The 24,128-nt window shown below is 42.9% G+C and overlaps 1 long non-coding RNA gene across 2 annotated transcripts; it reads right to left on the bottom strand.

Annotated features, from left to right (window-relative positions):
• Nucleotides 1-1,324: 1,324 nt before the first annotated feature.
• On the bottom strand, nucleotides 1,325-4,800 carry LOC143490912 (uncharacterized). Of its 2 annotated transcripts, XR_013125040.1 has the most exons (4): nucleotides 4,654-4,800; nucleotides 1,920-2,002; nucleotides 1,661-1,771; nucleotides 1,325-1,472 (listed from the first exon to the last, which is right to left on the bottom strand). It is a non-coding gene; the product is annotated as an uncharacterized LOC143490912 (long non-coding RNA). The 2 variants fall into 2 exon arrangements; XR_013125039.1 differs by having other exon boundaries at nucleotides 1,661-2,002.
• Between the last annotated feature and the right edge of the window lie 19,328 nt (nucleotides 4,801-24,128).

Genomic DNA, 24,128 nt, shown 5'->3' with positions numbered 1-24,128 from the left:
ACCCGCTAAAGGTACAACATGCAGTCAGAGGATCATCTACAATTGATTCAGTTGTCTTGCTTTTTTACACCAGGCAAAAAACTAAACTTTTCTTTGTTCCACAAACTGGAACTGGTGGAATTTTAGTACATTTTATGCAAAATGCTAATGCTGTTTATAGACGTTTTCTATCAGGCATGACTCTAAGTGACAGAGGAATTACATTCTACAATATGTGTATATCACTTATTCATAAATAAGGCTGTTATTGTACTTTAAAAATTTACAAAAGTACTTGTGTATATAATACACATGTTAAAAATGTATAAGTGTATTATTTTCACCTAGATTTGGCCTTAGGAACATCTCTCCTCATCTTTGTAATATTGTAACAGCATAGAGGAGCCAGGTTTTCTTTGGTGCTGTTTTTACATACAACACACAATTACATGTGATTGTAACACATCTAGGGTGATAGAAAAATTATGAAAATATTTGGGCTCAGCATGCCCCCTCCCCTTCAAAAAAAAAAAAAAAAAAAAAACTAAATAAACAAAAAAACTAAACAAAAAACATGTTTTTTCCTGGGAAAAATAGTATTGAATAATATTGAAAAATAAACATGGTTTTATCTGAATTATTTTTTTATTTTTATTCTACGTTTCCAGTATTAAATATTGTGTTGGTTTATATATATACATATGATGTATTGAGATGCATAAGAATGTCTGTACATGAGTCTTCACAAACACATCAACTCTTCCTCAGTGAAAAAAAGGTTTCTTTAGACTTATGGCCTGTACATAATGAACATTATTATTATTTTATTTTTATTCTACGTTTCCAGTATTAAATATTGTGTTGGTTTACTCTAATCTCAATATTAAGGAATATATGATGTATTGAGATGCATAAGAATGTCTGTACATGAGTCTTCATAAACACATCAACTCTTCCTCAGTGAAAGGAAGGTTTCTTTAGACTTATACCCTGTAGATAATGAACAAATGCAGGACACAGGCCATGACAGCCCCAAAGGACGCCCACCACACAGGCCATGACAGCCCCAAAGGACGCGCACCACACAGGCAATGAAAGCCCCAAACGACGCGCACCTCCCCAGCAAATACACATGAAACATGGCCATACAAATATGGCCAATATTGAAAAGTCCATTAACATAAACGATTAGTACGTTTGCTTAAAGCACAACAGCACAAGGTACGGTAATATAAATGTCTGATTATACAAACTAACTGATGATGCAAAGCTGATAAAAATTCCAGTGTAAGGTTTATGAGAGCCAGCAGTTTGAAGCTTATGACTCATAGTGAATTTCACAGGGCGTAAATTTTGTGGGTAAAAAGTCTTTGAGAATCCGCTGGTTTTAGTCTAAACACTTCTGTGCGTACCCTAGTGTAGAAAGTCAAAGAGCTTGTTGCTGGGAGTGTAATGATGTTTATGATAGCCTGGCTTCGTTGTGGCAACAGTCCCTGTAGAGGTGATTAAACTCAGATAGTTTGCAGTCACAAAATTCTGTGGCATGATTCCATCTCTCTATAAAACTACTGTCTCTGTGTTGACTTTGTACATTAACAGCCCAATTTCATACATTTCAAACATTAATAGAGAGAGAATGACCTCTTACATGGGGTGATATTTAGTCTGACATTATTCATACCTGCAGGTGTCTCTTAAGGATCACACTGGCATTCCAAATGTCTGTCTGACAAGCAGCAAAGTCTGTTCAACCTTCTCCTCATCCACCATCCAACGTGTGAGCGTGACTCTCCTTATAAAGTTCAATGTCATCTTATATTCAAACGACATTTAAATCCAAATGATTATCATTGCAGCCTGAGTCAGGCAGCTGTCTCTGCCTTCCTCTACTGCATTTGGTCAGTATCATTATTGACAAAGGTGAGCGGTTGGTGATATACCTCCTGATGACCTATAATGTGAGTGTTGCTGAATTCCAGGCTTCTGGACATCATACTGCTGAGTTTTATTTCCCAAGCTCCACCTGTGAAAGAGTCCAAAAAACAGTAAGAGTTCTAGAAGCAAGCAGCTCTTGGAATAGTAGTTAAATAGCCACGTTTCTGACAACTTCCCCAGTTATTACTGTGGTCTCGAGTGCCAGGCTGTAATTGTCAAACACTTGCATGACACAGTCATGGCGTTCTGCAGCTGACTGCAGGCCGGTGGAGGCCGTGTCGTCCTCAGAGCGGCCGGGCAGAGTGTCCGGGCCTTTCTGCACCGCTCATCCGTCATTACTAGTTCTCCCCAGCGTGGAGGGGATGACGGCGGCCAAAGCTCGCCACACGTGTCACTTTCCATCTCTGTGGGTCACTGCACAGTTCAGGCTCTCTGCAAAGCGTGCAGGTCTGTTCATGATCAACACAGCTCTCACAGGCTTTGAATTTACATACAGGGAGAGCATGTGTATGAATAACAATAAAATCATAATAAACTTAAAAAACAGAGGTTTAGTAGTAGATATTTTAGTATATTTGAGTATATATATATATATATATATATATATATATATATATATATATATATAGTTTTGTTTTTATTCTTATAATGTATTAAAAAATTATAGTTTAGATTTTAAATATAATTTTAATATAATCTATACGTTTAGACTAGTAGTTTGGAGTTTAATTTCTATAATAATTTATATATTGTCTTTCATCTCTTTCACTCAAGGTCACTGTGCAGAACAGTTGCAGGGAGAAGAAGAGCAAAAGTGTTCTGGATAAAGATTTAAATATTTTAATATGGGATTTGATATCAAAGTTTAGAACAGAACCTTAGATTATGGCAATGACTTCAATTATATGGGGGTAGACACTGAAAGATCTGTCCCTGTACCCAGACCATTTGGCAGAGCTAGTGTTTTAGTAGCAGAGATGCCCTGTGGATCATGTGGAACAGATCTGGGCCAGGTAGGGAGGGTCTTTACACACACACGGCAGCCTGTGCCACCCATGAAAGACTGGGATGACACAAACTGGATTTCTCAAATAAGAAATATAGCAGAACTCGTGAGGAGCTGTAGCTCCGGTCACCCAGGTTGTGTGGAATAACAGGTACAATATGTCTTCATATCCTAGTTATCTCTATTTACTGCCAAAGACCCCGATGTTCACGAGTGAGACAGAAATGTAATGGCGCTAACAAACCCGTCGGCAGGTGGTGAGTGTCGGGGCAGAGTCAGCTCTGCTCTACACTGTAAAACCCAACAAGTTCACTAAACTCAAAAGTTTTGTTGTAACCTAAGAAATTTTAAGTTCATGTAATATAATTTTTATATATATATAATTATATATATATATAAGTACTACAATACTACAATACTTTTAGTAATAATTATATAATTAATATAATTTCCCCCAACTTAACCATTTTACATTTTATCTCATTTTTTTTTATACAAGTGAGCATTTGAGGGTTAAGTACCTTGCTCAGGAGCACCTCAGTCATGGCCTCAGGTCCGGGGATCGAACCCACGACCCTCCGGTCACAAAACCAGTTCCCTAAGCGCCAGGCCATGACGCACGGCAATTGTGACCACTGTAAAGCCCTGAAGTGAGCAGGGTGTAACGTGATGGCTGCTTCAAGTTATTGACAAAAACAACAAAAGAAGTAATAACTCATGAATAAAGCTTAATAGAAGCAAACCAGCGGGAAAGACTCCAGCATTCAACTTCATCCCCTCCAGTCAGTCTCTCAGTGAAAATGAACCTAACTGAGCGGAGTCACAGAAGCAGTAAATTATGAGAAAATGGATGAGAAAAGGCAACAGTTAAGAGACTAAATATCCATAAGAAGAGTAAGGGAGAAAGGGAGTGTCTGCTGATCTTCTGGGAGGAATGGTGTGAGTATGATGAAGGGTATGTGTGATGGATGAGGTGCTCTTTAAAAGGCCAAACCTATTTCATTGATAATCTTTAACTCTGATCAATACTACATTCAAGAGCAAAACGGGACAGGACGTGTTTCCCATCAACCCACTGCTTTACCCTTGGGGATTTTCTTTTATAACTTCTCACCATGAACTTTAAGGTGTTATTTTTTAAGGACAAAGCAAACCTATGAATAAAATATGATGTAAAATTGTATTTGCTGAATGAATAATGAAACAGAAGAAACAATATCAGATAAGATTTGCAGGGATGAGCTAGATGTCAAAAGCACAGTGGTCTCAGAGTGTAAACAGGCGTGTATGCTGTATTTCCATAAATGCTGCGAGAGGATGAATGTTGCTTAACTGAGGAGGAATCGTTGTGTTTTTTAATTCTTTTTTTAAGCTGCGTGTGAACGCATCGAGGACGGTTTGATCTAGCCCTTTCAGCAGCTTTTGTTTTTGTTGCGTTGTTTTGTTTTACTATACCAGACAACATCACAAACAAAAAACCCCTCTGATCATCCCGTGACTGACAAGATGGGCTGTTTCGAAAGGTGTGTGGTGTTACTTACCTGTCTGCATCCCGCCGTGATGGACACGCTTGTTTGAGTTTGACATTTGACTGCTATACAAAAACCCGATGTACAGTGGGAGCCCTTTCAACAGTGGAAACTCTCTACAGTGTGTTTCTCAATGAACAGCACATATCATCAAAGCAGGGCCTCCACCCTCCACCTAACCGTCTTTACACCAACACCTCTCACCTGCCCAAGGCTCCACTGCTCGCAGAAACAACGTTAAAGTCACCAAAAGCGAAAGCTGTTGTTCTTGCGTGCTGTTGACTTGACTGCTAATGCAGCACATGAAATGTGTGCTAACAAAAAACATTTCAAAATATTGTAGTTAGGTCCAAACAGTGGTCGCTAAGCAGAAACCAAAATGTGAAAAAAAAAGTCGTCACGTTCTTGGGTGTGCTAGAATACTGTACTACTGTATCGACTGTTCAAATGTCCTCTGTCGCCCCCTGCAGGAGCTAGGAGAAATAATCCCTGGGCTAATCAGTGTGCTGTTATTCCAAAGCAAGGTTGACATGCTCTTATTGTAGGAAAAGGTCACAGGTATTATAGCAAATAAAGAGAGTGCCTGTGAGTCCCTGTGGACAGGAGCAGTGATGTCACTAGAGTGAATGGGGAATAAGTCAGAACTTGTTAAGAGGCCAAGATGCATAACCTCAGAGAGAATACAGTACACACGCCCCTATTCAGCTACAGTGTAAGCCCCTGGGGCTCTGGATTAGCATACTGTGGACAGTATATGCTGTGTGTGTGTGTGTGTGTGTGTGTGTGTGTGTGTGTGTGTGTGTGTGTGTGTGTGTGTGTGTGTGTGCATGTGCATGCAAGCTTGTTGCACACGCACTTCGATATAACTACTACAGTAGGTTACGGACTCATACAAGTGTGGCCATGCTGTTATTATGCACAACATATGGGTTCATATGGGTTCACAATATGGGTTCACATTATGGATTGTTAAGAGTATTAATGTAAGTCCTAAGTAAATGTATGGTTATGTTTGAAAATGCTTTTATTGACTTTGATCTGTGCAATTTGGTTAATATGTATTAACTTTGAGAACTTATTCTTGTAAAATAAAAAAAATGTTTTAAGTCTGTTAAATTTCATTGAAGTCTTTCCCAGCATAGCATATGTTTGGTTTTGCAGCGACAGTCTGTAAATCTGAGTTTTCCTGACCTGTAGTCTACTAAAATAACATCACTTGGCCAAGAGCCTTTATTTTTGGCCAAATATTGAGGCCTACTTAGTTGTTCATATTGTGTTTAAATGCCAAAAGTTAAACTGTAATGGCTGATGATGATTGTATGACTGTTGAACCAAGAATTTATATAAATGAACTTGAATTGTAATAATAATAATAATAATAATAATAATAATAATAATAATAATAAATTAATATAAATATACATACATTTTATATATATACTGCATATATCACATTGCAAGATAGCATTTTAAAATAGTGTATAAACACTTTTCCAAAGAAGGAGAGGTGATATATATATCATGAAACCTTTCACTGGAGATGCATATATATATATATCGTAGTGTAAATCATAAATATAAGGAAAATATAAAAATATTTTCAGAAAATGTAGTATAATAAACTAAATATAAGTATAATAACTTATATGTAATAATGAACATTATAGAATGTAATAAATTGATCAGCTTATATACAAATTGGCATCTAAATACATGCATCTATATATAATATTTATAGTCTAAATACATTTACTAATAATATTAATACATTTTCCATTTACAGTGAATTTGTATATAAATACATTCAATAAACTCGTACATGAATAAACAACAATAAGTGAAATAAATGCAGTTAAGTGCATCCTTGTATCTGCATAAAAGGGCATTTCAATTAATTCAAGTACCTGCATATCAAACAGACGAGCTCTTTATTAAGGGTTTTCGGTGAAACACAGTCCTCAGATTAATCCATACTGATGGACCCTGAAGCTCTGAAGACTCAAGCTGCCTTTCATCTTCCTCCTTGGGTTTCACTAGGAGTCTTTCACGAGGTTCATCCCAGCTGCCCGTGTCTAGTTCTGGCTGCTAGTGAGGTCAGCTTTGCTCTCCGCGCTCACATGCTCATTAACACAGACCCTCAGCTGGGCACTGGTCACGTTGCCTCACATTGCCTCACGTCAACCCACACGGCCCACGTGTGAGGAGACCCACGACATGTCCTGAAGAACAGCTGATGACCTCCTCAGTATTCTATTCCCTAGGAGTAATATAAACATTAACACTATAATAACATTATTACTAACTGTGTGTGAATTCTATGGAGGATAGAAGAGAGATGTAGTGCTGAATAGTGTCAAAAGTCAGCACAGTTCTGAGAGATAACGGTCAGCACTCCCTGAACAACGGCAGTTCTTATCAAATTGCAGGAGTGTGTGTTCGTGTTCTTTGGCATAATTGGCAGTGCTGTGGTCTGTAAGGTGCAAAAACACTAGGAAAATATTTGGGTTCAAAAGAATCCACACTAGACTGCTGTCTTAGTTGATGAGGAGTAATGTCCAGCCATTGTGTACTGTTAGCACCAAAACTGGCACTTTATAAATTAAATGAAATTTTATTTTTAATAATTAATCCATTCACTTATTTATTGTGCCTTATAATACAGAATTGTAATTTTGAAATTATTGGCTTAAATATTAAATATTAAATTCTGGCAAAAGATTACAAGCCCATATATATTCCTGGACAGTCTAAAAATAAATATTGATGTAAACTAAAAACTAATCTATACTAAAATTACTAAAAAACTAAAAAGAATAAATATTTGTGCAGAATAGTAGACTTTTTAGAAGGATTGTTGTCAAAATATTACTTGTATTATTATATAAATGCCAAGAGCCAGAGTGTGTGAATCTGGAGGTACCAGGGGTCACTGCATGCAACTCACCTCCTTATGTTGGGAATGAGGAACATATATGGCAGGCAGCAGCTCATGATCGCACATTCTTCAATTAACATTCTGACTTTTCAATATGTGCAGCTATTTCTGTAAAATGTATTTTTGGGACCAAGATCAGCGAGACATAACAATGAGACATAACAAGAAATCTTAAGCACATCTTTGAAACGGAGTAAATTGGCAGTGCTGTAAATAACAGAGCCACGATAACTCCAAACGCTCCTGCATAATAAACAACGCTGTCGACGGAAACCTGTGGAACCACAAGATGTCACTTGCCAGGGCTCATTAGGCTGTCTCTGCTAGCACGTTTTGTAAATGATGCCGTGGATACAATCAGCAGTTATGCTAGACTCCAGTCGACACGGTCGTGTAGGAACATCTGTCAGAAGGGCATAATTGACAGGCGGCATCTTCATGAGAAAACAAAGTGCAAATAAAGTCTGGCCCAAACGAGGGCAAGTGTGCAGTGTCAGCGGGCGGAGATCACACATTACCATGACTGAGCACTCTCACTGGGACGGACAGAGACGCCCTGCTATACTCGAAGGACAAGGCAAACACACAAACCACCTTTAATAGTTACAGTCATTTATGTAGGATGTCCACTTTCTTGAATTGCTAGATTTAATATTGAGAGTATTAAAAAAATGTATATGATTACAAAAACAAATACAAAAAATTGTGTAAATCATTTTGATATTTGTATAATAGGTCAGAAATTCACACCAAATCATAATGAAATTGATCTCAGTGCCATTATTGAGCTTTCACTGTGGAAATGTTGTAATGTGGTGGGAGAAATAGATACTAAACATAGAAAAGAAAAATCTTAGAGAGTGGAACATTATTCCATTAGCCACTGGTCAAATTCAGAGAACAGATACGTTTTATCTTATTTTAAAACAATGTTATGTAAATTGTTATTATGGTTCAGTTTGGATTGTGATCCTCTGTAACTCAGGGTGAGCTGAAGGAAGCTACCGTGTTGTGCTCTGTGGCGTCTACCGGTCCTCAAACACAATTTTCTGTCCAAAACACGTTTCCACAGTGAGGCTTCAGATGCTCCAGCTGATCCAGTCATGCAAGCTTTGTGTCAGACATCGGTTTAATCTTCTCTTTTCACCTAATCCAACATGGACAGACCCCATTTCAAACATTTTCAGAGAAATACAAGCCCTGTTAATATTTAAAATCTCATCTGTGGGGCAATGGCTAAAGCAAACAACAGATCAGACAACAGCAGTAACACCACGAGACCATCAGCCTATCAAACTGAGATGATATTCTTTGACAGGTCTTACACTGCAAAACAAATACTAGTGCAACCAGCCCATGTGCGAGTGCCCAGCAATAATCCAAAACAACACAATCGTTTTTTTCTCTGCGTTGACCTGTGACCACAAGCGTTACTCTGGACACAATAGAAACACGGGCCTTGTTTACCTCGGCTGTGACAAGTGTAACGTGGAGAGTGAGTGTGCTGTGATGTGCCTGCAGACACACGGGGACCCTCGTAATCGCACAACAAGCAAGTCATTTGCAGCAGTGTCGTTTCATCTGCTCGCCACTCTGCACTCTGTCCGTGAAATGAGCTGTCGCCGCGTGCGCTGCCGCGTGCCGCGTGTGCCGCGGGAGCGAGAGCGAGGCGGAGGGAAGAAAGAACACGAACATGAAAACAATGCACTCGAGATTCTTCAGAGGTGTCACTCGCATTTGACGCCGATTTTTACCACACCCAATTAGTCCTTCTAAATTTAGCCAGCAGGATTTGTGTTCACGTGTGTGTGTGTTCATGTGTGTGTGTGTGTGCAGGAGAGCTGGAGTGAGGGACTATGTCATGACGCTGGTAACCAGTGGGGGAGGTAGTTAGGGAGTGTGTTTGGGAATACACATGCCCCGGACTGCCAAGATGCTGCGGATTTAGAGACGGGATAACGAGACAGAGAGGATATGGTCCATGGGCGGCAGAGTGCCTGCCCGGTTATTAGCCCCGCCCACCTGCGTTGTCATCAGCCACAAGCCCCTCCACACTCCCTAATCCCTTGTCCTCTATCTTCATGGCCTCTGTTTACATGTCAACACATATGGAAACCACATCATCTCACAATCTGCTCAGATTGTTTTGTTTTATATCAGAAATAATTATGGAAGAAGTTGAGCAATTTGATTCATACATATATATAATACCACACTTAAAAGGCCGCAAAAATTATGGAAATTTTTCAGTGTGTATCTTAATACATTTCTTAAGTGGCATAAAACAAGTGTAAATATCATGAATATTTTAGTGCATTTTAATGCATCAGATTTTTTGTTTTGGTAATAAACATTCATGTCTGAATTTGATTTACTCATGTACCTCCTTCAATTATTGATTTAAATTGTTTCAAAGCAAGATAAATTCTTCTTGCTGATATATTTCCTCAGTCTGTATATCTGTAAGGTTCTGTTGCCTATACTTATTTCCTCCTACCTCTTTCTTTTTATTTATTTGTTTATGTTTTTATTGATTCATTCATTCATTATCAACACTGACCTGGCACCAGGCCCACCTAGGCACAGATCAAACCTGTGGCAGTTGGACACTGGAGATCTGGTTGTGATATGGGACACCAAGCTTCCACGTTCATATTGGCTAAGACTCCATTCTGGACTCATCGTAAAGTGTCTTTTATTGTGAGCAGAACACAGCAGCACTGACACCTCCCTGAATGGTCAGCTCAATCATTTCATATTAATGTGAACTCGCTGTGTACGACATTATGACATGCAATCTTAGACTATGGTGTGCATTAACTGCAATTAATTCATTTCAGACACTTCTATGAATCGATACAAATTATTATTTCTAAGATTCCTGTCTGCCTGTATATTAGTTCAAAGATTATTTAATGATAAAGTAATTTAAAAAAACAGCAGTCGTGAGTTCCAGGTGCATCTCCCCACCCCAACAAAAAATTAAAAGATTGAACACTCTTTTCATGTTCTCCTTATGAATACCGTATGCTACACCTGCTAGGTCACCGTGTAGAGGAGCGTGTGGTGGAGTCCACAGGAGGTTTGTAGGCACAGCATGGTCTGTAGTCCAGTCATCCGTGACCTGTGACCCAGCGTGGCAACCCACAACTACTTTGATGAGCCTCCGATAGTCTTGGGCATTGTTCTCAGAAGGAGACTTCCGCCGTAGCTCTGTGTTAGCAGTGAACAAATATTGGTCCGTAGATGACGACGTGGGTTTCGGTATGAGTTTGATGCGAAGCGCTTCAACAAACGTTTCAGTCGCTCGTTCTGCGAGTTCCCACCTAACAAAGCGTCTTGCTTTGCTGCCCTTTACCAAACACAAACAACCCTGAGCACATAAACTTTCAACAAGGCCAAACTGATAAAGAAAGGGCCCGACGCGCAGGCTCCCTTCAGCAGAGGCCCTCACGGAGGAGGCGCCGGGGGAGGTCGGTGCTGTGGTGCGGATCTTTGGCAGCTATAAGACTTGTAAAACAGGTCTGATCAGGCCCCTTTCGCCTGCTAGATTCTCTGGGCCTGACTGGCCCTACACCGGAGGAGGCTGCTCAAAGACTAGAACGCATGTTCTTGTCAAGCCGTTCCCGTTTTTACACGGGTGTTCTCTAGCAATAAGAGCAGGCGGCTCCGTGCTTGACGCCACGCCGGCGGACTGAATATTCAAGCCCCTTCATCTCCAGTGAAAGGTTTCATGATTTCTCTAAGCCGCAGACTGACAACCGTGACCGGATTGATCCGTCACACATGCAAAGCCACGACGAGATGCGGAGAGTGAGATCAATCACAGCGGGGGGAAGAAATTAAAAGAGCAACAGTAAAGGCGCTTCCACCAGTGGAGAAGAGTTCAAGAAACGCAGAGTTCGATACTGACGAAACGCAGCGTCCGGTACTGACGAAACCCAGCGTCCGGTACTGACGAAACGCAGCGTCCGGTACTGACGAAACACAGAGTCCGGTACTGACGAAACGCAGCGTCCGGTACTGACGAAACCCAGCGTCCGGTACTGACGAAACGCAGAGTCCGGTACTGACGAAACGCAGAGTCCGGTACTGACGAATGCAGAGTCCGGTACTGACGAAACGCAGAGTCCGGTACTGACGAATGCAGAGTCCGGTACTGACGAAACCCAGTGTCCGGTACTGCTGCTGGAGTCGATCTGCTTCGGCAGAAGGGAAGTAGCCTAAACCTTCGCTTGCTGTAGGCCTATCGCATTATTGCTTGGTTGGCTGTGGCTGTTTTCTTGAGTTGTTGATATGGATCAACATGCATACCCTAAATCAGGGGTGCCCATTACATCGACCGCGAGGAATGTGGGTAGATCGCATGACATTAAAAAGTAGTGGATGAATGACAGGCTATTGTCCATCTGCACTGACGGTTGTATATATACACCCCCCCGTCAACAACTTACGTTCGCCTACCCCATAAGCTTCAGAATAATCGCTGTGTGTATGTATGCGTGCGCAGAGCAGCGAATGTTTCTAAACAATTGCAGTGGAGGAAAAAATATCACATTTCATTTAAATGATAACATCACTCCATAAATGATTGAAGTAAATTATATCTGGGGGTCAGGTGTACATATTTCTCCCTGTTTTTCAAATTGGCCCCATAACTTTACACCACCATTCAAACAGGCTTCATGACTTCACATCACTGTTCAAACAGACTTCATAAGATCATCCCACCCCATCTTATTTGAACTGGGGAAAGAGTTATAAAAACAGAGAGTGGTTGTAGCATGCATAGGGTGTGTTCTATGTTACGGTTTGCATATTCGGTGAAGGAAACCAAAACAGCAGCTAAGCAGAGTGGTTCTGAAGCAATTCAGAGCTCACCGGGTCAGAACTGGTCAGTCACCCATAGTGCTTCAGCCTAAAGCAGACCCCCGGGAGTGGAGCAAGCGTAATGGCTGTGTGTGTTGAGAACTGCATGTCTCCACAGTGGGACTGATGCTGGATTCACTTCATCAGAAAACCCAACCGACCACATTTTAGTGGTCTGAGAACCAGTGTGTGATTAGTCAGCAAACTGCAATGTGCAATATCAGTATCAACGAAATGGGGAATAAAATCAGTGCATTCCAGGAATAAAACGTGTCATTTGTAAAATCATCCAAACCAGCGGTGTGGTAAGAGGCAGGTGGGACCCAGCACGCAGCGTGCGGATGGTTATCCTGGCAACAGGGGGTGTTCAATTGCTCAACCAAGCCAGTCATTTGTTCCTGGAAATTTAATGTGCAGTAAATCAAACGTTATTTTTTCGTGAGTGACACCAGGTTCATTTGTCTGGTTTTTCATTAGGTCTTTGCTCGTCTGTTGGGTTTCATTAGTGTGAGCGGTGTTGTCTAATGCGGGGTGCAAGGAGGCTGCTGTGATGAGCACGATGAAGGCTTAATCTAACGGGAAAGCTGTTTTCAATCAGTGACAGGTTTTATTGTGCGATTTAATGTCAAATGTCAAAACTATTGCTGTTCATTATAGAGTTCAAACTAAGCATCTCATTTTTCTGAGTAAGCCCTGTAGAAGACTGCAATGCCACGGATAAACCGCCTAAGAGAGCCTGCGATATTACAGCCGCGGTTAAGCTGTGTACACGAGGCTCCTGGACCCCCCCGAGCCACTGGGCACCAGGGGCCCGCACACAGAATTAATGGGGAACAATGCAAGCCAAGGCAAACACTGTAGGACAAGGTGGCTAAGCATGCTTGCATGTTAATAACGGCCAAAACCTGCCAAAGAGTTAGCAGACAAATCCCAAACTCTGTTGGAAAAGGCGCAATCTGGTTTATTGCGGGTGTCCGCCCGGTGCGGGAGGGGTTGAGCTTCCCCGCCGGCTCGGTGGGCCCTTGGGGCAGTGGGCACCGGAGTTCCTGGGCACCTGCCTTCACTGCCAGCGAGGCTTTGTGTCGACTGTGTGGATGTGTTTGTCGACACACCTCACACCGCTGCGGGAGTCCCACGGCAGCTCTGAGTGTCCCCCCCCCCCCCCCCCCCCCATGCTCCTGTATTTGCTTGTTTGTTTACTGAAACGCCGTGGCGTGTGCAGCCCACTGGTGTGTGATTCAGAACCGAAGCAGCAGCAATGGTGAAGTCAAAACAGCAAAATATCATTTTAAGCCATGACTACAGTGGACAAACGTTACACATTTTTGTCAGTTTCTTAATTTTTAAAATTATTTTAGATAATTTAGATTTTAAAAAATGTTTTTTTTGTGTGTGTGTTCAAAATAAATGTAATTTCTAGTCGGTTCCATATTTATTTAATGCTGGGTATGTAGTAGACAGCCTTCTGGGTATTTTTGCCTCAGTTAAGGGCTAATAACACACTGTCATGTACTGTAAGTCCTTAGGAACTGACCCCAGCTCTCTTTTAAAACTAGTAATTAAATTTACAAAATGCACGCCTTTCCGTCTTTCTAGTGGTATGAATTAACTGGAAAATCCAATGAAGTTTTCTGAGTTTAATTAAAATCGATGTCCCTTCTCTGAAGATGAGCCTGGCCCCAAGAGGCGCTCTACTGCTGTTATTAAGCTTTCACTAGTGGGGGATAATCAGCTCCGTCCTGCCTCTTAGCCTCTCTGAAATTAAGAGGGGAATATTCCGGAAGGAAAAGAAAATGAGACAGGCAAAGCTTTCTGTGATTTGTGTGTGTGTGTGTGTGTGTGTGTGTGTGTGTGTGTGTGTGTGTGTTGGGGGTGCGCGCGCGTCATCTTCTCCCTCTCACATACGCACACGGCTGAAAAATAATGATCTATTCAGAGGGCACATCTATCTGCGAACGCAGGGAAATGAATTCAGACCATCTTTCCTATATACAACGATCCGTAAGGGTTTCCCATCAATGGAATGAGGAACCTGAATAGGGTAACCAGAAAGTACACTGAAAAAAGACATAGAAAACGCGGTGGACTTCAGAGCCGAGCGCGAGGCCGTGCACGTGCGCTAATTAGATCAACAAGGCAACTGTAATTATAAGCGTGAGTGAATGCATATCTCTTATTCGTCACTAATTTAATTAGGATATGGCTTTTTGCCCAGAGCTGTTATAGCTGTAAATTGAGCAAAGCACTTAGCTTAGCTGTGTAGAAGAGTTCTCCCGTTACGAGCCGCCATAGGCTACAGATAAAACCTGTTAAAGAAATCACAACGCTTCTAATGCAAGATGAGTTTGAAGTCCTTGGACTTCGGTCATGAAAACCACTGCCTTGGTCCGATTGTCATGTTAATCCTCTGGAAGAGTTTCGCTTTTACTCAAAAGCTACCAGTCTGAGCTATTTTTATTTCATTTTAGAGCACCCGACTCTAAGACAAAACTGTGCAATAAATAAATTGTCCAGAAGATGGCAGCAGAATTAAGAGTTTATGTGGATGCTTCTTTTTGTTACCTATTACTGTCCCACAGACAGAAAACGTACGTTAATCTTAATTATTTCTAATTTAAAGTGGAATACTTTATGCACCCTTACAGCTGACCTCTTTGGTCAACTTTGCCTTTTATCTGTTGATGTGTGTACATCTTTAAAGTTGCTGAATGTCACAGGAAATATGGAAAGGAAATCAAGTACATGCTCATTAAAAAAATTGACTAAAAGCAGCTCTTTAGTTATTTTAGTTTGCAGTTCTCTAAGATGATATTCTGACATGTTTTCCTCTTTTTTAAGCTTGCAATTAATTTAGAAATGTCTGCAGAATTGATGTTTTCCAAATATTTGAACAAATTTGTCCTAATTGTCACAGCACTTCACAAGTTGTTTTGGAGGGGTCAGTTAGTCTTAGTAAAAGAGCGGTCATGCAGATAAGACATTTTCCCATGTCATCTGTGACACTTGGAGTGATCTGCTGTACCAACACCATGTTTGCAGGCTTGTCTCATTCATCACCAGCCAGATTAGCAAGGGGCTCCTCTTATCAGCGAGCCAGTGCTCCTGTTCCAGACGTGACTGAGGACTCCTTACCCAAAGGTGAACTGCTCTGGTGTAGGCTTTATGCAGACCATGAGGTAGTTGTTATAAACAGATGCTATGAATGGTAAATTGCTTATTATTGTTGTTGTTTAAAAGAAAATTTTACTCACAGACAGCAATGGCATAAAAGGGATTATATGCATCATTCAGTCATTCATTTGATCAGGTATTACTGGTTCAAGGGTTCCGTTTAGGGTTATGACGGACTGAACCATACAAACACTTCAATCTAGCTGACCAAACGAACACAGACAGACCAAATCAAAATCAAGGAGCGTCACCCTCTGCTGTTTCATTATTTGCCCGCCTGCGTGCTGCCCACAGACATCTTTCCCTCATCAGCGGCCGTTTGCATGAGAAGCGACTATGCGCTCCGTCTCTCCGCCCCCACACCCTCAATTCGTCGGAGAGGGCAGAAGGCAAACGCAGGGAGGGCCGGGGAGACGCCGGCGTGACGGGGGCCGTCAGGTTGCTCCATCTCCGCGCCGTGCAGGAAACACTTCTGGAGACGTAGAGAATCCCTGGCAGGAGCTTTCCCAGGGCGCCTCCATGCCAACGGCTGAGTTATGGTGATGGGGTTGCCGTGGCGACACAGGCCCGCCCACATCCCGCGGGCATCGGCGGGACTCAGAGCGTGTCTGAGGGGGGAGACCCGAATCAGTAGTGCTGTAGTGCTTCACACCGGCCCTGTGAATATATGTGAATTTCTATGAATTCAAAATTGTGTCATGTAGAAGAATGTCTGCGGTGTCAGCTGTGGCGTACAGCAGTCTCATGTACATCAGATAGATAGATAGATAGATAGATAGATAGATAGATAGATAGATAGATAGATAGATAGATAGATAGATAGATACATAATGTGTGGCCACATTCAGATATGTATTAGTGAATTCTCAGCAGTTTCCAACAGTTTGTTATTGTACACTTGTTTTGGCTGCAGACGAGGGATCGTGATAAGCAGTGCTGCAGCACACCGGCAAAACTGCTGTGAAGAGAGAAGCAAGTCATATCAAAATGCAAAAGAATCCGTATGCATACCGAGTTTTCCTCGGTGGGTGCTGTCCCCGGAGACACTGCTGGGAGACGCGGACGTGGGAGCTGCCAGTGTAAAGCGTCCTCACACACGGACGTCCCAGGATCATCCTGAGACATGTCACCCCCCCAAAAGCTCTTTATTTAGCTGCTGTGGGAAGGGGAGGCCGGGCGTCTCTCTGAAAGAGTATTAAGCAGACTTCTGTTATTCGTCTAGGAAGAGATGGGTCTCTGAGACAAGGAGCGGAAGGGAGTGGGGGGATGGAGTGAGAGAGACAGAAAGAGAGACAGAGAGCGTGAGAGAGACAGAGAGAGCGTGAGAGAGACAGAAAGAGATAGAGAGACAGACAGACCGAGTGGGGAGTGGAGGGATGAGGATGGGTAGCTAGAAAGAAAGATTGAGATGGAGAGTGATGGTCAGGCACTATACGTCAGACATGGGGAGGGAAAGTTAGTGAGAGGTAGAGAGAGACACAGGAAAAGAAAAGCCATTTCCTAAGAGCTCTCTTTGAAACCACATTAAATCAGTGTAGTGAGCAGAGCACCACCCCCATCGATTATGTGTGTGTCACATGTTAAATGCCACATTGTGTCCCAGCGTTCCACAGATGAGCCACAGCAGACACGTCTTAATCTGCTCGTCATGCCACTTCCTTCCTGGAGCTCAGTGAGAATTATTACACAAATACACGCACACCATTACACATGCCACCCTGACTGACCTCTGAACCCCGCACCATATGGAGGGGCACCAATGACATATGACAGAGGTGTGAGTGTGATTTCACTTCAGAGCTTTGTGATTTCCCTTTTCTAACATACCCACTAAACCCTCTCTAACACACCCACTATACCCTCTCTAACATACCCACTAAACTCTATCACACCCACTAAACCCTCTCTAACACACCCACTATACCCTCTCTAACACATCCACTAAACCCTCTCTAACACATCCACTAAACCCTAACACACCCACTATACCCTCTTTCACACCCACTAAGCCCTCTCTCTAACACATCCACTAAACCCTCTCTAACACACCAACTACACCCTCTGTAACACATCCAATATACCCTCTTTAACATACCCACTATACCCTTAAGTACATGATCCCAGGAAATGATATTTAAGTGTAGCAATATTTAATGGCAAAGTCTTTCAAACTTCACAAACACATCTGAAAAAGCCATCAGTGATATTATGTAATTAATTAAGCAGTAGGATCTGTTGAAAGGATCACTAATTCTTTTTGCTTTTTTCTAAGTCAAGAGGGATTAAATAATATAATTTTACCAATGGGAGTTCATCACAAACTCAATTTATTTCAATCACTGAATACATAAATACACAAACATGGAGATATTCCACCCCCCTCAAAAAGAAGTTTCCGATTTCCTTGGGATAAACTAGTGTGTAAAATATTTCTTCTTCCATATCAAGATTCATCTTGTTGATTTCTCTGCGATTGGTCTGGTCTGAATGCTGTAGGCCAGGGGTGCCCAATACGTCGATCGTGATCGACCGATGGAAGTGTGGGTAGATCGCATGACATTAAAAAGTAGTGGATGAATGACAGGCTATCGTCCATCTGCACTGACGGTTGTATTTTGATTGACATACATGACGTCTAGGGTTTGACACACACAACCCCCCAAATCCACCCCCCCCCCCCACTCCCCCGACTACGATCGACACACATCGCCGCTAAAAAAAATAAATAGGTGGATCTTTCCAACTTGGTCATCTTATAAGTAGCTCGCAAGCTGAAAACTTGTGGGCACCCCTGCTGTAGGCCCTTAGCAAGCAGCTTTCCCTTCTCCTTAAATGCAGGCCTCACGTTTCTAGAGGCATTTAACAATGAGAGGGACTCAAATTGGAACCAGTTGTTGGAGTGTGTTTGCTTGCAGATTTCAGCATTCACATCCACCTTTTTTACATGGAGGCCTTTCTCATGATGCTGGAGAAACTGTATAGTGACAGTTGATTGCTCCCTGCTGAGGAGACCATGGGATTGGTTTCAGTCACATGCCTCAGGCACTGTCATACGATGTCCACCGTCTCTGCAGGGTCAAACTTAAAGTCCCTCCAGAATCGCCTTAGACGGCCCACACCATACATGGACTTAGTGCTGCTTTTAGCGGACCCGTTACTGATGTTTGGAGTGCTTGATGCTGTAAATCCTGCCCTGGTAATTGAGCAGGTCTCTGGTAAAACTAGAGCTCATATAAAATGTAAGTTTACAGAGGAGGAAAATCTGTCACCAAATGAAGGTGCACTGGTAACTCCCACTGTGTTGTTCCACCTGTGCTATTCAAAGCTAAATCAGCATTTCGTTTGATTAATGTAAGACCTTGTCCCCTAAACACTGCTTTCTTCACCTTTGACCTTCCACATCCTACTATATAGGACATAGAACACAATGGCTGTGAGGTCTGAACCTTCACTTCTTACACAACAGAACCTGTTTGAGAATATGACGTCAGTACCTACACTCATAACAGGTTTCATGCTACAAAACCTGTTTTAGAATATTATAACAGTCAGAGTAGTACTGCAGTCAGAAAACCTCTTACACTACATAACCTGTTCTAGAATAATATGAATCTTATTATTCTAGAACAGGTTGTATAGTGTAAGAGGTGTTCTGACTAGGTGCTGACATATTATTCTAGAACAGGTTGTGTAGTTTAATAAGTGTTCTGACTGAAGTGTTGGATGATTTTCTTTAGTTTTGTCTGTTCAGTACTGCAGACCAGAGCATAAGTGCTTAAAATCCCTCGTGTGACCTCTCCCCTGACCACACCCTCCGCCCATTCCCTGACCCCTCCCCTGACCACACCCTCCGCCCATTCCCCAACTACCCACCACCCATTCACTGACCCCTCCCCAACCCCACCCTCCACCCATTCCCTGACCCCTTCCCTGACCACACCCTCCACCCATTCCCTGACCCCTTCTCTGACCACACCCTCCACCCATTCCCTGACCTCTTCCCTGACCACACCCTCCACCCATTCCCTGACCCCTCCCCTGACCACACCCTCCACCCATTCCCTGACCCCGCCCTCCACCCATTCCTTGACCACACACCCCACCCATTCCCTGACCACACCTTCCACCCATTCCCTGACCCCTTCCCTGACCACACCCTCCACCCATTCCCTGACCCCTCCCCTGACCACACCCTCCACCCATTCCGTGACCCCTTCCCTGACCACACCTTCCACCCATTCCCTGACCCCTTCCCTGACCACACCCTCCACCCATTCCCTGACCCCTCCCCTGACCACACCCTCCGCCCATTCCCTGACCCCGCCCTCCACCCATTCCTTGACCACACACCCCACCCATTCCCTGACCCCTTCCCTGACCACACCCTCCACCCATTCCCTGACCCCTTTCCTAACCACACCCTCCGCCCATTCCCTTACCCCTTCCCTGACCCCGCCCTCCACCCATTCCCTGACCACACACCCCACCCATTCCCTGACCCCCTCCCTGACCACACCCTCCGCCCATTCCCTGACCCCTTCCTTGACCCCACCCTCCACCCATTCCTTGACCCCTTCTCTGACCTCACCCTCCACCCATTCCCTGACCCCTTCTCTGACCACACCCTCCACCCATTCCCTTACCCCTTCCCTGACCCCACCCTCCACCCATTCCCTGACCACACCCTCCACCCATTCCCTGACCCCTTCCTTGACCACACCCTCCACCCTTCGCCCCTCCCCTGACCACACCCTCTACCCCTCCAGGCTGTTTGCATTTGCTTATTTGCAAACAGGTTTTATTTTATATTGATAGTCAAGTTATTTGTAGGATCATTATGGTTCTCATTAGAATTGGGTGATACTGCTTAATCTCTCATATTCTCTCATATGTCTCAGCACATGATTTGCTCTGTTTTTGGCACTGGAAGGTTATTGGACAGGGATATTTGTCTGGGTTCACCATCACAGACAGTCTGTACTATAATAGGTCCCACAGGAACCCAAAGCTGCCCTGCCCTCCGACTCCTGGCAGGCTAGAGGTTGATATTGAGTATCTATCAAGTATTACAAGTAAAGAAGCCTGGAATTCTATATACCGTATTTTTGTCCTGCTTCATGTCAGAGTAGGTTGCCAAAGCAGTGATGGAAATGACAGATTCACCACTTGGGACACCAACACCAGCAGGTATGAGCAGAAGGGGTGTAGAAGGCAGAGAGGAGGTGTAGGGGTGTAGGAGGTGGAGAGGAGGTGGAGGGGTGTAGGAGACGGAGAGGAGGTGGAGGGGTGTTGGAGAGGCTGTCGAGGAGGGGAAGAGATTGCTTAATGTGCCAAGGGAGCTCAGTAACAGTGAATTCAGCTAGACTCATCTTAAAACCTACTTTTATTCCTTGGCTTTTAACCCAGTATGAGACTTGTGTTGTTATTGTTTTAATTGTGTCATTAGTAATTTTATTAGTATTTTAGCATGTTATAGTTGCTGTTTTTTACCATATAATTAATAATCTTGTCTGTTTTTACATTTACTACCTACTCTGTAAAGCACTTTGACCCAGCCGAGGCTGTTCTGTAAAGGGCTATACAAATAAAGTTGAGTTGAGTTGAGTTGAGTTGAGCTAGCACTTGTTTGGACTGAAGGTGAAAAGAGGGGGAATAACAGGGTGAATGTGAGAACAGGTGAAGGAGAGGTGAGGAAGGGGAGAGGAGGTGAAGGAGAGAAAGGAGAGAAGGTGAAGGAGAGGTGAGGAAGGGGAGAGGAGGTGAAGGAGAGAACAGGTGAAGAAGAGGTAGGTGAATGAGTTAAGGGAGGAAGGAGAGAGGAGAGGAAGGTGAAAACAGGTGAAGAAGAGGAAAGGAGAGAGGAGGTGAAGCAAAGAGGAGGTGAAGGAGAGACATGAATACATCCTCTTCTGAAGAATGGCCTATAACAGGAAGCTGTTGAATGTCACTCTGCTTTAGCCTGCCGACCCTTAGGGGGCGTTACAGAGTCGGTTTTGAGAACCGCCGAGTTCACGCATATGTGACAATGAAAAACAGATGCACAGAGAAAAGATGCAGAATGTGAGAAAATGCTAAGAATGCCAGCATACTGTTTTAAGGACTCCCATGGAGTTGTCATTGTAAGTTTCCATCTCTGTTTGGTAACACCTTGGGAAAATGGAAGCAAAAAAGCAAAGGAAAAAATGTTAGAATTCTCAGAATGACTTCAAAACACTGTCTAGGAAAGCCAGCCCAGAATCTCTTACAAAAGGGAAGACTGCATGGCTTCCTGTTCTGTGCACCTCAGGCACTGCAGAATTTGTGAAGTAAGAATTTGTGTGAAGTAAGTATTCACACTGGCAGATGCTTTTATACAGAGTGACTTACGAATGTATTTGTATGCATGACAGCATGTGTGCTCCTGCAAATCAAACCCATTTTGTAGGACCAGAGTCTAACACTGTTCAACTCTCCTGCTCAAATGTGCACGAGTCAATTAATCAATCAATCAATTAATGCTTTGCTTTAATGGGTGTGGCAAAGCAGAGAAAATGAACCCAACTGTGTAGGACTCAAGAACACATGCACAGAAAGCTTGGCTTAGCAGGAAACTCTCAAACTCACACACAGGAAAGCAAACTGTTTACAGGATTTATGGCTATAGTTTCAGTCAGGCATTTTAAATGGATAGGATGAGGTAACCAACAGGATGAATGGATCCCATGATCTCAAATGCCTTTGAAGGGAACAGCGTAAAACAAATATGAAACATGTTCTAATTACAAAACAGAATGTGTAAAATCTAATCCGTGGTTTAATCTGAGCTGTTGTTTAATCTAATCTCTTGTCTAATCTATTCTGCTGTTTAAGTGGTTGATGTTTCACATGAAGAGTCTCAGAGCTTCAGCTGTAAAACATTAAATCCATAACAGGCCACATGTGACATTGGCCCCACTATGCAGCTCCAGTGTGATCCTACAGAATTCAGAGGCAGCCACACAGTCTGCACTGCATTTAGCTTTCCACATGTAGAACGAAATGTCAAACAATAGCAAGATAAAACTGCTCAAGCACAGATCTGGTTCATACTTAAGTCAGTTCTAATGTTTTGAAAGCTGTTTTGTGAATGAACCAGCACATGTGCATAATGCTGTAGTGATGTAGACATTCTAAAGATTTGTGTCGTATGAACCGCTAGGAATTTCCAGTATCAGAACAGACTCTTGATATGAGGTCAGCACAACTGTGTGTGCTGAACATATAACTGATCCATCAGTGGCTGCTGGGCTGTTCCAAGGCCTGAAGCAAATTTGTTGGTTCAGTACCTGCTAATGAGTAGCGACATGCTGCTGATCTCTGTGTAGCCCTCTGGTTTGCCAAAGCTTCTCCACACACTGCTTGGCTGAAGGCAGTGAGCAGTGTAGTACAGGTGTAAAAATGCAAACGAGATACACTAGTTTAAAGACAGGGCTGCTTTTACATACGTGCACTGACTGAACTGTTCACCAAATGTTCAAACATGCGAAGTTCACGGTTTTAGTCCCTGTCGCTCAAACACGGAAGAAACCTTGCAGGGAACAAATCTTGGTGGATGGCAGACGTCAGACCACAGGGAGTCTGACTGAAGCCTTCTGACAGCACAACAGCTCATGTGTTCAAATCTTCACATTTGTGTTGCCTGTGCACTCCCTTTGACGAGCTGAGACGCTCAGCTCCGCGGGTTGTGTCAGCAATCCTTATTCATGCTGCAGTGCCATTTCAGATTGAATCAACCAGAGCCAACCCTGATATTCAATATTGAATCGATATTAACACAGTTTTCTGATTCCACTGTTACACTGTGATAGGGCCCCTTCAACAACACCTAAAAGAAAGACACATGGGGAATGAATGACACTGCAACACATAAAATTAAAACCATAACCCATCGAGCAATCGAAAAAAGAGCTGACCAGGTTGACCTAGAAAGCGAATAGAAACGCTTTTACTCATCAAATTTGGCACCTTCTTGCTGTATTTAAGTATGACATAGTGTACAGTAGGATGACATTCATGTAGGAAAAAACGGTTGTGCCGACAACTAGGACTTGAAGGTATTGGTTTGGTATTTTTGATATTTGCACAGCATTGCAAACCTCCTGACTGACTATGATGTAGAACACAGTAGAACACAGGTAGGTGAAGAACAAAGCGAACTGTTAAACCAATGAAATTCAAGGTATTTGCTTTGATATGTGTGTTACCCACTGACGCACTAAAATAACATTATATGGAGAGCAACTACTAGTTCTCTCCAGAAGGATGACGCATAGGTGTTAGTCTAGGTGTTCTGACAGATTGAGAGCTGAAACACCAGACAAAAACCAGATGGCTGCCCACCCTACTCGGTAGAAGTCTGGAGCTGACTGGGACAGAGCTAGCGTTGGGTTGGGAAACGTACCTCAGTACACTAAGCAGACTATATCTTTGTCCTCTTGATCAGCTGATGGTTCTGGTCCTTGGATCCCCCCAAAAACACAGTCATTGTTTGGTCAGTGCTTTTTAAGAATTTGAACATGAGTTGATTTACACAAATTAAAGAGCACTCTTGCAAAACTGTACCAGAACTTCTCTGATTGCTGTTTACAATATCAACACACCATTCTTGTTAGAAATACCTTATAATGCTGATCTGAAACCAGTTTGGCACTTTCCTGTACAGTTGTTTTCTTAAGATGAAGTAGAG

This window comes from Brachyhypopomus gauderio, unplaced genomic scaffold (assembly GCF_052324685.1).
Source record: "Brachyhypopomus gauderio isolate BG-103 unplaced genomic scaffold, BGAUD_0.2 sc68, whole genome shotgun sequence".
In the NCBI taxonomy this organism is placed as follows: Eukaryota; Metazoa; Chordata; class Actinopteri; order Gymnotiformes; family Hypopomidae; genus Brachyhypopomus; species Brachyhypopomus gauderio.
The sequence above is the reverse complement of the archived record's forward strand: the minus strand, read 5'-3'. Positions and strand labels throughout refer to the sequence as shown.